This window comes from Rattus norvegicus, chromosome 6, assembly GCF_021556685.1.
Source record: "Rattus norvegicus strain SHRSP/BbbUtx chromosome 6, alternate assembly SHRSP_T2T, whole genome shotgun sequence".
Taxonomy (NCBI): Eukaryota; Metazoa; Chordata; class Mammalia; order Rodentia; family Muridae; genus Rattus; species Rattus norvegicus.
The window spans coordinates 37,788,177-37,802,384 of record NC_141539.1 but is presented as its reverse complement, the minus strand read 5'-3'; the positions used below and the strand labels follow the sequence as shown (position 1 = coordinate 37,802,384).

General features: G+C 47.0%; 1 long non-coding RNA gene across 1 annotated transcript; it reads left to right on the top strand.

Annotated features, from left to right (window-relative positions):
• Positions 1–54: 54 nt before the first annotated feature.
• Positions 55–1,902, top strand: LOC148005138 (uncharacterized). Its single transcript, XR_015622913.1, has 2 exons — positions 55–353; positions 673–1,902. It is a non-coding gene; the product is annotated as an uncharacterized LOC148005138 (long non-coding RNA).
• Positions 1,903–14,208: the final 12,306 nt, after the last annotated feature.

Below are 14,208 nucleotides of genomic sequence, written 5' to 3'. Positions count from 1 at the left end.
CTGGGTAGTCCCAATCTCCTCCCCTAGGGCTCCGCCCTCTGGCCTGCCCCGCCCCTCGGAGCGCCCCACCCCCCGGGATCCAGCCACACCCCCTTCTACGCCTCCTAGGATCGAAGCCCACCCTACTCTTTAGCTCCTGCGGGTCTGAGCCCCATCTTCCTCCCCTGAGCAATCTGTGATTCCCGCGTCGCACCTTCCTTGATGCGTGGCTGATGCGTGGAGACCCAGGTGCGCTCGCTACTAGGACCTAGTCCGAAGTTCCGAGGCACTGCCCTAGAAAAGGGCGATTGTTAGTTCTGTATGCGCGTGCGGCTGCAGCGCCCTCTGGGCGAGGACACCCTGGGATCCTCCAGGTGAGTGAGATTTTGGGGGCCACCTCGGAGTCCCACAGCGATGAGGCTGTATATAAACCGAGGGACAAATGTATGGTTCCCACCTCCCCACAAGCTGAGGATGAGGGGTGGGGGGGTAGAATCTTGGAACACTGGTCCTTATCCACAAATTGTTGTGAACTCCAGGCCTTTAAAGACATGCGCACTGTCTGGAAGAGCTGGCTTTGTTATTGTTGTGTTTTGTTTTCTTAAATTTTTGCTGTCTTTCTATAAGAGACAAAGCCCTCTCTCTTCCTTATCCAAGACCAAAGGAAAAAATAAATGGCCTCTTTGTTTCCAGGTGACCTCAGGCAGAACCATCTGAGGAGCTCTAGTTGAGTTCCTGTTCTTTAATGATCCTCTATAGAGCCTGGACCTCACGGTTTCCAACACCCTTCAAATGTGTCAGTCCAAAGAGGAGCCCGGAGAGCCTGCAGGCGTAGCAAACAGCACTGAGAGCAAAGGGAAGAGCTAACCCTGCCTTACCCTCAATCTGTGGATGCTGCCGAAGGACCTTACACCTGCAAGGCAGAGGCCAAAGACAGCATCCGTCCTTGTTCCTCAGTCCCGCAACAGTCTGCCTGGACTGAGAAGGTAGATCTGAGGCTCAGCCTCTCAGGAAGGCTCCAGTGTAGACTCAACACTACGGAGGCAGCCTTCTGGGAATTCAACAACCTCTTTTCCTTTACACGGCCCCCACCCTGACCCCACACCTCCAGCATTGGCCCAAAACCAAACACCCAACCCCCTGTTGTGTTTGAACACTTTTGTCATCAGGAAACTCTCCCTTTCGGTGTCTCGGCTACCCTAGATCTATCTGTGGGCTACATACAGATCCTGCCTGCCCAGTTCTTGCCTGGATCCTTGAGGGTCTTGGTAAGGAGCACCCAATAGCAAAGCTCAGGGAGGCTTAGGACCTAAAAAACAGGTGCCTTCTACAGAGTGACTCCAGGGTCTGAAGTCAGCTCTTCATTCCTTTGAGCCTGATATATGAAGAAAAAGTAGGACACTTTGGTATTTTACCTTCCTGTCCTCTCAAAATAGGAGAAAAAAGAATGGAAACAGGAAGGGACTAGTGGGGGAGTTTCATGTTTTAAACATGTCCAGTTTGATGTTTCCTTCCAACTACATAAATTTCTCCCGGATCAATGAGGCATTTAAGGGGCAGACAAGGAAGAGGACCCCTATAGGGAGACCCCAAGAAAGGCACATAAACGAAGAAAGGAGGTGATAGTCCTGTTGATCTTAGAGCCAGGCACCCTACATGGCTTGTGATTCCTCCCTGCCTTCAATATGCAAAAGGTTGGAGAGTTGGCTCAGGGGTTCCAGAGGATCAGGGTTCAATTCCCAGCACCAGTGTGGCAGCTTACAACTGTCTCTAACTCCAGTTCCAGGGGATACAATACCCTCACACAGACACACATGCAGGCAAAGCAAATATTTATTTTACAAAAAATAAAAATGGAATCCTAATTTTAGAGAGAGAGAGAGAGAGAGAGAGAGAGAGAGAGAGAGAGAGAGAGAGAGAGAGCCTTGTTCCAGCACCCCTTACATCTAAGGGCCGATGCCTCCTGGTACTGCCTTCAGCCAATAAACACTCTGTGATAGATTACCCTTACCTGTACAGAGAGGCCTAGAGACTGGGAAGTCACTAGGAAATTAATACCTGGCTCAAAAGAAAGCCTCTAGCCTTCCTGGTAAGGGGCATTAGGCTAAGACACCTTGGTTGGTGTTCTAACCATGGGTTATTAAATATTTTCCTTTTCAGCTTTAGTGAGTGCTAAGTCTGCTTTAAATCAATCAATCAATCAATCAATCAATCAAACAAACAAACAAAAACTAAGTACCCACAAGGGCAAAGCCAATCCCTTGTGGGTCATCTTCTTATTCTTCCTACAAGTTCTCTGGGGAGAACTGCCCACTCTTGCCTGAGACGGCAGCTGGTGGAGAGTAGGTAGGCACCTGACTGCAGGGCGGCATTTGACAGACATCTGAACCAGAGTGGACTGTCTCTGCCGAGGTTGGTCAAACTGAAGATGCATCAGCTCTCTCTCCAAGGAAGACTTCTCCAGACCATTTGTCTTCCCAAGTCTCTCTCCTGAACCCAGAAGGCATGCTTAGTGCCTGTCACTGAAGAAAAACCCAAGTAGCCATGAGTGGTCCCGAGTTTGAATTCCATGTAGTATTTCTGAAATGAAGAGAGTTAACTCCTAACATGGAAAACTTTTTCAAAACCTACTTTGAGCAGGTGTGTGTGTATGTGGGGGGTGCACACCTTTAACCCCAGCCCTTGGGAGACAGAGACAGGCAGATCTCTAAGTTTGAGGCCAGCCTGGTCTACAGAGCTAGTTCCCGGACAGCCAGAAATACACAGAAAAACCCTGTCTTCAAAAACAAAACAAAACAACAACAACAAAACAAAAAACAAAAAAACGGGGGCTAGAGAGATGGCTCGGTGGTTAAGAACACTGACTATCATTCCAGAGGGCCTGGGGTCCAATTCCTAGCACCTACATTGGAATTTACAACTGTATACCTGACACCCTTACACATACATGCGGGCAAAACAACAATGCCCGTAAGATAAAAATAAATAAATTAAAAAAAAAACAAAACCAAAAAACTTATTTTGAGGTGAAATATGTATCTCAGGTGAAAAATGTCTAACATATATACTACATATATATTTATTAATGTTCACGATGTTCTTTTAAAATGCTTATAATAGCCAGGCAAAGTGCCACATGCCTTTAGTCCCAGCACTTAGGAGGCATAGGTGGGTAGAGCTCTTTAAGTCACAGGCTAGCCTGGTCTACATAGTAAGTTCCCAGATGGTCAGAGCTACATAGTGAGACCCTGTCTTGAAAAACCAAAACCAAAACCAAACAAATGAACAGACAAAAGATAGATAGATAGATAGATAGATAGATAGATAGATAGATAGATAGATAGATAGATATGTATGTATGTATGTATGTACGTATGTATATTAAAGACGGTCTGGGGGAGAAAGAGATACTAGGAACCATAGAAGAGAGCTTTCATGTTAACCCTGTATCTTCCTTGGGTTTTGGTAGGGTTTTTCTTTGTTGGCCAGGTTGTCTTAAACTCACAGCATCCTCCTGATTGTCCTGTCAAGTGCTGAGATTACAATGTACTTAATTTTTTTTTCCTTTTTGTGACCCATGTACCCCAGGCTAGCCTATACTTACTATGTAGCTAATGACCTTGAGCTTCCCATCATCCTCTGCATCCCCTGGGCTGAGTGCACAGATGCCCCACTACAGGTGGTGCAATGCAGTATGGGAGACCACATTCAGGGCTTCACACTAGGCAAGCTGAGCCTTGGGGTTGCTTTTTACCTCAACTAATAAACTTCCCTCAAAAGCAGGACCATTACCATTTGTGTCAGGACTTGCGTTTCAGCCACCAGCCTTGCCTTTACCCACTGGGCTATGACGCTCTACCCTTCTATTTTTGAATTTATTTTATTTTTCATTTATGAACTGGAAGATTATAAATTATGGTAGTTATTTTCATCTGTCCACTGGGTTAAAGGTACCCAGTGCTAATAAAGTATTATTTCCAAGTGTGTTTATAAGGATGCATCCTGAAGAGCTGAGCATTTGAATCAGAAGACAGAGTCAAGACTATCCTCTCCCACCAATACGGGTGGACATCGCTCAGTCTGGGGAAAGAATGAATATCCAGAGGTACAGAAAAAAGACAAGTGCTCTCTTCTCTTCTCTTCTCTTCTCTTCTCTTCTCTTCTCTTCTCTTCTCCTCTCCTCTCCTCTCCTCTCCTCTCCTCTCCTCTCTCTCTCTCCCTCCCCACCCCACCCCACCCCACCCCCCCAGAGCTAGACATGCATTCTGCCCCATCCTTGGTCACTGGAATATCTGGCTCTTGAACTCCAAGTGAATTGTGACTTCTTAATCTTGCATCTGTAGTGCCCAGGCTACAGAATGTACTGTGAGGCTTCTCCGCCTAGATGGTCTCAAGAGCCAATTCCCACAGTAAATGCCCTTGTTTATACTTATATCCTGTTAGTTCTGCTTCTCTGGAGGCCCCTGACTAATACCCAGACACAACTGGGTTCTCCCAATTTGTGTTCTGTTTTAGGAGTTAACTCATGCTGACACTTGTAGCCCTGATTCATTGTACTTTAATTGCTGTATGATCTGCCTCATTGTTGCAATGTAAAAAGGCCACAGTGTATCCATGGACATTTTGTTGTTTCTGGCTGTTGCTGTGCTGTTGGTTTTAAGATGTTCTATACTACTACTGTCAGCTCTTTGTCTTTATGTTTTTATTGTCGTTGTTCCTTTCTTTCTTTTCCCATCATATTGAGGACAGAATATGCCAGACAAGTATTCGATCACTATACCCTGAAGTGAATCCTTATGTCTGTCCCCTTAACTGTGAACATGAGGGTGACTCTAGAAATCCAATCCCTTGATTATAATACAAATAGCTTCAATTTTCTGATAAACCATTCTAAGCAATTTCTCTAAACAAGTTGGTCCCCCAAAACCCCATAAGGGTGTTTACTCCCAATGGCAGTCAGAAAAATTGGCATTCCTTCTTTTTTTTTTTTTTTTTTTTTTTTTTTTAGTTCTTTTTTTTTGGAGCTGGGGACCGAACCCAGGGCCTTACGCTTCCTAGGTAAGCGCTCTACCACTGAGCTAAATCCCCAGCCCCGGCATTCCTTCTTTTTAATATCTATTTATCTTGTGTGTGTGTGGAGAACAGGAGACCTGTGCTGGAGGGCACATGTGGAGATTGGAAGGCAACTTTCAAGAATTGTTTCTCTCCTTCAACCATGTGGGGCCTGGGGATAAAATTCAAATTATCAGGCTTGCTAGCATCCCACTGAATAATCTAGTCAGTCCATCTGGCCTGGCCATTCTTTGACATTCTTTTCTAGATATGGATGGGATCCTTCAAGTTCTCTCGATTAGACTCAGGTCAAGTCACAGGAGCTGTGGTTTGAATTTCCTCATCCTTCCCATTATAAAACATCTTGCTGAAGCTTTCTGTCACTACCTGGTTGGGAAGACATCTCTGGTCACCTCTCAGCCTGTTCTCCACCGTTCTCAGATATTTCCCTAAATTGGGCCAGTGAAGTGCCTTAGCTGGTACAGTGCTCTCTTGTACAAGCTTCATTATCCACACTTGGATCTCTGGAACCCCCCTGAAGGTGGAAGGGGAGAATTGATTTGCACAGCTGTCCTCTGACCGCACATCCTCCCCTCGCACAATAACAATACATGCTTTTTTTTTTTCTTTTCTTTTCTTTTTTTTTTTTTTTTCCAGAGCTGGGGACCGAACCCAGGGCCTAGGCAAGCGCTCTACCACTGAGCTAAATCCCCAACCCAATACATGCTTTTTTTTTTTAAATCCCTCTAAATCTCAGATGTGTTCATAGCTACAGCAAGTAAAGATTACCTCTTCTAGCATCTTTTACAGCTGTGTTCGGCCATGTTATTTGGAGTTTGCCATTGCCAATGGTAAATGATCAGACATGGGGAAACAAAACAAAACAAACCTCAGGGACGAGCCAAGAAAAGGAAGCATCCGCCCCTCTTCCCCTTTCATTTTCCCTCCTAGCTAGAATGCAGACATAAAGGCTATAGATGGGATAGCCATCTTTGGCTTTGAAGTGACCTCAGAACAGAGGCCATATATGGTTAGAGGAACAAGTGAGGAGTAGCCTGGGCCCTTGAGCCCCGTGGAGCATAGTGCTAACCCCTGACTGCCCACCCACACTTGCACATGATGGCGAGCATATGTTTTTATTGTTTAAAATGTTTACTCAGGATTTTCTACCACTTGCCAGCAAATCTAGCCCTAATAGACAGATTAAATTGGCCTTCTACGCATGACTAAGAAGATAATCCTAAGAGTGTGGGGAGGACATACGAGAGAGGAAGAGAGATGCCCAGGGAATAGACAGGGAGAATTGGCTTTGAAGGCGCCGCCAGAAGCTTCTTGGAAGCCAACTAGCCACTTCCCCAGGGTGGTCTACCTGCTAAGCTTTGCATATGACTCCAGTCATCTAACAACTCTTGTCCCCAAGGAAGAGTAGACATGACATACGTGAGCTTTGCTTAGGATAGCGGTTTGCAACCTGTGGGTCGCCGCAACCACTTCGGGGTCGACATCAAATATTTATGATTCATAACAGTAGCAAAACTAAAGTTATGAAGTAGCAACAAAAGCATGGTTGGGGGAGGGGGGTCTCCACGACATGAGGAACTGTAGTAAAGGCTCACAGCATTAGGAAGGTTGAGAACAACTGGCTTAGAAGAAACCTGTCTGAAAGCTGTGCAGTCCTCTAGCCTCTAGGACTCTGTGGCATTGCTCCACTGCTAAAAAAAAAAAAAAAAAAAAAAAAAGGCCTGACTCCCAGGGTGGGGCCCAGCCAGGAAAGCTTCTGTATCAGTTACTTCTTTACGTGTTCTTGGGACCCATTAACTGACAAGAAGCAGCTTAATAGAGGAAGGGTTTATTTTGGCTTGCAGTTAGAGATGATGTAATCGGTCGTGGTGGGCGGAGCATGGAGGTGGCTAGCACGCTGAGTCAGCAGTCAGGAAGCAGAGGGCAGACATGAAGTGGGATTCAGCTCTGAAACCTTAAGGCCCTGAGTCAGCAAATTGGCTCAGTGGGTAAAGGCCCCTGCACCTAACACCCCTGCCCCAGGCCGCACAATCAGAGTTAAATCCCCAGGTCCCACATGTGAGAAAAAACTGCATCCCTGGCTTCTGACGTCTCTCCATGCACAAATAAACTTAGTAAGTCCTACTTTCAGGGGCCCACTGCTTCCAGCAAAGTTCTACCTCCTAAAGGTTCCACAAACTTCTAAAACAACGCCACCAGCTGGGGACCAAGGGTTCAAACACATGAGCCTATGGGGAACATTTCACATTCAGTCCTCAAAAATCTGAGCCCCAACTGCTCTGGGGCTGTTCTTAGGCTCATGGTGAGTCACAAAGGCTTAAAGACTTTGGAAAACCATGGATCTCTGCTGAAGAGCTGGGTCTACTCACAGAGATACTGAAAGCTGCGTATGGTCTTTCTGGTTTTTGGTTTTTTATTTTTTTATTTTATTTTATTTATTTATTTATTTATTTATTTTTGCTTTTGTGCCCAGGCAGCTCAGAAGCAGCAAGTAATTCAATGTGTAGCACGTGAATTAACTAACCCATTCAAACTACTCTATGTCTTCCACATGGTTAGTTAACTCTCCTTCAGTCCCAACCTACTTCTTCCTTAGTGTCTCACTGAAATTGATCCCAGCCCCTCTCCCTGTGATCTCCTTTTAGTCCCTCATTATTTCCCAGAATCCTCTTTCTTCCTGCCTGTGTCCCACCTCCTATTTCCTGTCTCAGCTCATTGGCCATCGGCTTTTTGATTGACAGGTGATGTTTAACAAGCGATTCTCTCTACAAATTGTACTTAGATCCTGTGTGTCACCATCCTCGGTTGTGCATTGTCCCCAGGCTTGTATCTATTTCCAACACGGCCACCCTCACGTCCTATTCTGTTGCTAGTATTTGGTAGGACATCAACAAGGTAGAGAGGGAGAAGGAAATGAATACACCTCTTATAAATATCATTAGAGTCGCACATCCACCTCAGACTACCCATTTCCCCTGTGCAGCGCCCTGAGATCACCACACTCCACCAGGTGCTGCTCCTGAGAGTACAGCGGCCCAGGAGCTTCTCCTATGGGGAAGGAGGTTTGTAGTTCATTCGCTTGCTAAGCCTGTCCACAGCTTCTGTATCACCGAACGCAGGAAGCATGGTTTATAGCCTCTCCCACAAAAATGGCTCCACAGTCCTGTGTGCTGGGAATTCAGATGCGTTTGCATCCTGCACGACTGCTATCAGGAGAGCTGGCTACCCAGCCTTGCTGCAGATGCAGAGAGCCTATGGAAGTCAGGCCTGGGGCTGGGTCCTGGGGATCCACAAGTGAAAACATACGGTTCTCATTTTCTAGGAGTTCACACGGTCTTGGGGGGAGAAAGAGATATATACACGATCTTTATAAAACAAAGACGTGTGTATGATACTGGTCTGTTTACCGGAAGCTGGAGGGGACAACGGCTTCCAAATGCAGGGGCACTTTTCCAAACGGGCCCCCAGATGAGAGTGGAGCCGAGGGAGCATTTTAAAATCATTTGAACCTGACCTTGGATGAAGAAAGAGAGTTTGGGCTGTATATGAGTTTGCTGTGGATGCTGTGACGAATTACTACCAATTTTGTGCCTTAAAATAACACGCATATATTCTCTTGCAATGCTGGAAGCCAACTGCATGGGGCTGACACCAGGAGTCAGGAGGTCTGCCCTGCCCCTGAGGCTGGGGTGCAAACTGGTCCCTTCTAAGTCACCCAGAGAAAGGTAGGCCTCACCTTCTGGCAGCACCGCTCCATCCTTTACAGCCAGAATCTTCAGTTCCCGTTTCAGCTCTCCCTACTTCTGCTCCGTGGGGAAAGGACTTCCTTCTGTGGGGTTCTTTTACAATAATATAAACAAAAGACTGGAGGCACGGCCCAGTGGTTAGTGGCTGCTCTTCCTGAGGTCAGCTCCCAGTATATGTGAGGAGAGGAGACATAAGTACCCGAAACCCCGGTTCCAGAGCATCTTTTACCACTATGACCAGCATGCACATGCACACGTCCTTAGGCTGATTAAAAACATAATTAAAAATAAAATAAGTCCCTCTAATAAACAATAAAGGTGGTCACAGTGGACATGCTGGCTCATGCCTGTAAGAGCTGAGGTGAAAGAACTGTTGTGAGTGCAAGACACCAGCCTGGGCTACAGAGTAAGAGTCTACCCCTGAGGGGGGAAAATGGAGGAGGGGGAGGGGGAGGGGGAGAGGAGGAGGAGGAGGAGGGGGAGAGGAGGAGGAGGCAAGAAGAAAGAAAGGAAAAAGGAAAGGAAGAATGAGCCAAGAGAGAGAGAGACAGACAGACAGACAGACAGAGACAGAGACAGAGACAGAGACAGAGAGAGAGACTATACACGATCAACCTGAGGTAGGACTCAGTGGTAGGACACTTGTCTTGCTTGTACAAAGCCCTGGGTTCAATCTCACCATTACAAAATAAATTAATTCTATATGGTCACCTTTCAGCTTCACTCAAATAGTTCAGAATAGTCATCCCCTGTCTCCAAATGCACAACTTAATTACAACTTAATGCCCAACTGTAGACACCCGGATGCCATCCCCCTTGCTCCACCGTTCTGCCCTGTAAGGTAACACACACGGGCTCCAGGGAGTTGAATATAGTTTGATGTTTGTTTTATTTATGTGCCTCAGGATGACTTTGTCCAGGCAGGAGGAACTCCTGACCCTTCAGAGCAACAGAGACAGGACCAGAAATCCTCTGGCCACTTCACGAGGGACCAGGTGCAGAGAAGGAGTCTGCAGCCTGGAACGTGGGGAAGACCAGAGGAACAGAGCTACCCTGCGTGTAGCTGGGTGGGGACCTGAGGAGGTGGGGCTGTAAGGCGAGATGGACGAGGTGCACGCATGCACGGCTGGAAACCCAGCTACAGTATACTTCGAAGCAGTATGGGAAAGGATTGCTGGGTACTGAGGTAGTGGACCCCACCCAAGGCCGGTGACTCAGTCTAGGCTGTCTCAAGAAGCCGCCTTTGTCGGAGGCTTGGACCGGAAGCTCTCGTGAAGGTGGGTGTGCCGGCACCAGCTACACCCTCCCAGGCGTGCCAAGAAGAGTCACCCTGAGCCACTTCCTGGGGTGGCATGGCTCACTCCTGGCCCCCAGGAGCTATCGCACAGAACAATCATCAATAACCCAGTGTCTGAGTGGTCCAGGCTATATAAATGATCCTAAGAGAGGGTCAAGTGAAAAGGTGAGCCTCTACGGGGATTCGCTGCAGGCATGCAATGCCCTTTCGTACCCTCTTAGGGTCGCTTTGCCTAGGGAACTCTGAGCAAACAGTAACACTTTGATTTGCCTCTCTGAATTACGGAATCCAAGTCCTACCTACCTTAGGGACTTGAGATGAATTGGGGAGGTCAATCCTGCTCCAGGAGACATGTGCCTCCCTGCCTCAAGGGAAACTAGAGATGTCCCAGTTAGGAGGGAGGGAGGGAGGGAGGGAGGGAAGGAGGAGGGAGGGAGGGAGAGAGAGAGAGAGAGAGAGAGAGAGAGAGAGAGAGAGAGAGAGAGAGAGAGAGAGAGAGAGAGAGAGAGAGAGAGAGAGAGAGAGAGAGAGAGATGACAACCTGTCTACCTTCCCTGTAACTTTGGGCACACAAATTCCTTAAAGTATTCTGGCAAAACACCTAGAGAACACTAAGCTTTTTCTTTACACAAAGCAGACCCTAGAAATGAAGAAGCAATGGAAGCTCTACAGGGACTCCTGGGCTTGCCAGCAGGAGCATAAATCATGAAGTTTTGTTGGTCCAGCATATGACTGGACTGCACGCACTGGAGTGCCTCCCTTTCAGCTCTGAGATCCATATGCAAATTTATATAACAGGTCAGCAACTGAGTTCCTTCACCTTAAAGTCCCTGCAAATTCCTTTAATGAGACCGTGTGGGCAAAGGTTGCAAAATGATAGCTTTGAAGATAACATTTGACTAGTAGAAGTAATTCCTCCTTTGGGGACAGAGAGTCGGGGAGGGAGGGAGGGAGGGAGGGAGGGAGGGAGAGAGAGAGAGAGAGAGAGAGAGAGAGAGAGAGAGAGAGAAAATTGATTATAAGAACCCCAATTTCAGACTTTCCCAGTAGAGCCAGCACACAGTATGCAGCAGTAAACTGAAGCCATGTACGGTGCACGTGTCCTTCTAGCTCCCGAGCCCTTGGGGATCTGAGTCCCAGGGCCCCAGAACAGCAGTGAAGTGTGGGGGCTCTGGTAGCAAACTGGATTTAAACTGATTCTGCCGTGTTGGACCAGTCACAGACCCTCTCTCATTTCCTGTTCCCATATGATAACAGTTCGCTCCTCACAGAGTTGGGAGGAGGCCTGTCTTGGTCGATCTTGTGCTACTCTAACGGAACATCACGGGCTAGGAAATTTATACTAAATAGGGGTTTGTTCGGATCACTGTTCTGTGGGCTGGGGTCTTCTTGTTCCACCCCCTCTTGGCAGAAACAAAAGGAGAGAAGAGAAGCAAGAGCCAGGGCTATAGGAAGGCTAACGTGTTCTTCATAAGGGTATCCTTCTGAGGTAACGGCAACAGCCCAGTCAGAGCCCCCATGACCTGCCCGTCAAGTGACCCACCTCCCACCGTCTCCCCTTGGGGCATGGGGTTACCAGAACATGGACTTCAGGGAACATCTTGTAAGTGCGGTCTGGATGAAATGAGGTAGTATAGACAAAATAGTGTCTGGCTCTTAATAAGTGTTCTAGAATTTTCAGTGACTGCTTTTATTATAGTTTGTAACATCAGTCTGTGATTTTAGAACCCACATCTGTGGAGATCTGAAGAAACCTTTCATGACTGGCAAAGCTTGCTTTTCTCTGGTCTCAGTGCTGCCAGTTGGTGATCCGTGGAGACCACCCAGGCCCTGGAAGCCTCTCCTGGGACCTGACATCTCTGCTTTTCTTGTATACTGACCACCCCATGTGCAATGTGAGTGTATAGGGGTGTGGGTGTCAGTGTGTGTGTGTGCACGAATGTGTGTGCTAACCGTGTGTAGGGTTTGTATGCATGTGTGCATGTGTCCCTCTGTGTGTGTGTGTGTGTGTGTGTGTGTATGCACATGGGTGCTTGCTTGTACATGCACCCGTGCACACACACAGAGACTCACACACTGCACAGTTAATGTCACACAGGGATTTCTTCAGTAGTATCTATCTTCTCATTCTCCTTTAGAAGTCTGCCAGGGGGCTGGAGAGATGGCTCAGCGCTTAAGAGCACCCGACTACTCTTCCAGAGGTCCTGAGTTCAATTCCCAGCAACCACATGGTGGTTGACAACCATCTGTAAAGAGATCTGATACCCTTTTCTGGTGTATCTGAAGACAACTACAGTGTACTTATATATAATAAATGAATAAATCTTTAAAAAAAAAGAAGTCTGGCAGTGTGCTTAAGACAAAAAGGAGCCAGCCATGGTTATTCCTAGCAATGGAGAGGTAGAGGCAGAGGCAGGAGGATCTTTGTTTAAGGTCAGCCTGGTCTAGAGTTCTTGAAAAACCAAACAATAACAGTAAAAGGACAAACATGGATTCCCTCAGCTGCCAGGTGGGGCTGTGAGGTGCTGGAGAGGACGATGGTCTGTGCCCTTGGGGCCTCACCTTCCTTCCAGAGACAAACTCACTAAACTGACATTCTGTCAAGACACAGAGCCTAATGGGAGTAGACAGGTCCGTTGACCCAGAGTACAGACTGAAGGAAGGGTGTGCCAGGCAGAGTACAAGAGTGAGCCAGTGGGAAAGCTGTCAAGGGGCCTGCCTGTTCCATGGGATGCCAGCCTATGACGGAGAAAGCCAGGTGAGCCGGGGTCACAGGAAGGCTGGGCTAACAGGATAAGGGCACCACAGTTTTAAAGGTACTACGGTTTTCCTAATCCTTTTTTTTTTTTTAAGATTTATTTACTTATTATTATAAGTACACTGTAGCTGTCTTCAGACACACCAGAAGAGGGCATCAGATCCCTTTACAGATGGTTGTGAGTCACCATGTGGTATTGGGAATTGAACTCAGGACCTCTGGAAGAGCAGCCAGTGCTCCTAACCACTGAGCCATCTCTCCAGCCCCATTTTTCCTATCTTACTTTGTCTGAGTTGAGAAGGTGGGAAGAGAAGAGTCTAGCCCAATTCATGGCTCTCCGATTATTGGCCATTACAAGCAGTCATTCAAACTTCCCTTAGAAAACACTACTATTGCCCTAGCCCTCTGGTCACTGAGATAGAAGGGTCACCAGTTTAAGGCCAGTCTGGGCTACATATTGAGACTTCTGTTTCAAAGAATAAAGATGAACAAAAACTAGGCTTTGTTATTATTTTAATGAAATTAATATTTACTGCTTATAACAAATTGAAACTATATCAAAGCTCTGCTAACGGTTTACTTTTAAAATTTTTCAGGGAGGTTCTTGAGTTAACAGTTTTCTGTCGGCAATGATGTATAGTGGGCATAGGTGTAGCTTTATCTCATTAAAAAAAAAAAAGAGTAACACTAGAGAGGCGCTCAGTAGTTAAGAGCGTTTGCTGCTCTTACTGAGGACTAGAATTTGGTTCCCAGTATCCACAGGTTGGCTCACAGGCATCTCTAACTCCAGTTCCAGGAGTTCTGGCTCCCTCTGCTGGCTTTTTCAGGTACTGACCACGCACACAATGTACTTACATGCACTCAGCTAAAATAGTCACAGGTGTAAAATAAAAATATAGTTGTGTGTGTGTGTGTGTGTGTGTGTGTGTGTGTGTGTGTGTGTGTGTGTGTGTGTGTGTGTGGTGTGTGTGGTGTGTGTGGTGTGTGTGGTGTGTGGTGTGTGTGTGTGTGTGTGTGTGTGTGTGTGTGGTGTTAGTGTCTCGGTCAGAAGTCTGTTGTTCTATTGCTATCCATCTTATGTTTTGGGACCTGGTCTCTGGGGATCTGGCTCAATGGTAGAGCGCTTGCTTAGCAAGTGCAAGGCCCTGGGTTCGATCCGCAGCTCCGAAAATAAAGAATAGATACCTGGACTCTCACTGAACTTGGACCTCACCAATTTAGCAAGATTGTCTTTTCAGCAAACCCCAGTGATCCCCTGCCTCTGCCTCCGCGGCACATGCTGTGGTTTTTGTTTGTTTGTTTGTTTGTTTGTGGGTTCTGGGGATCTGAATTTAGGTCTCTGTGGTTGCACTTGT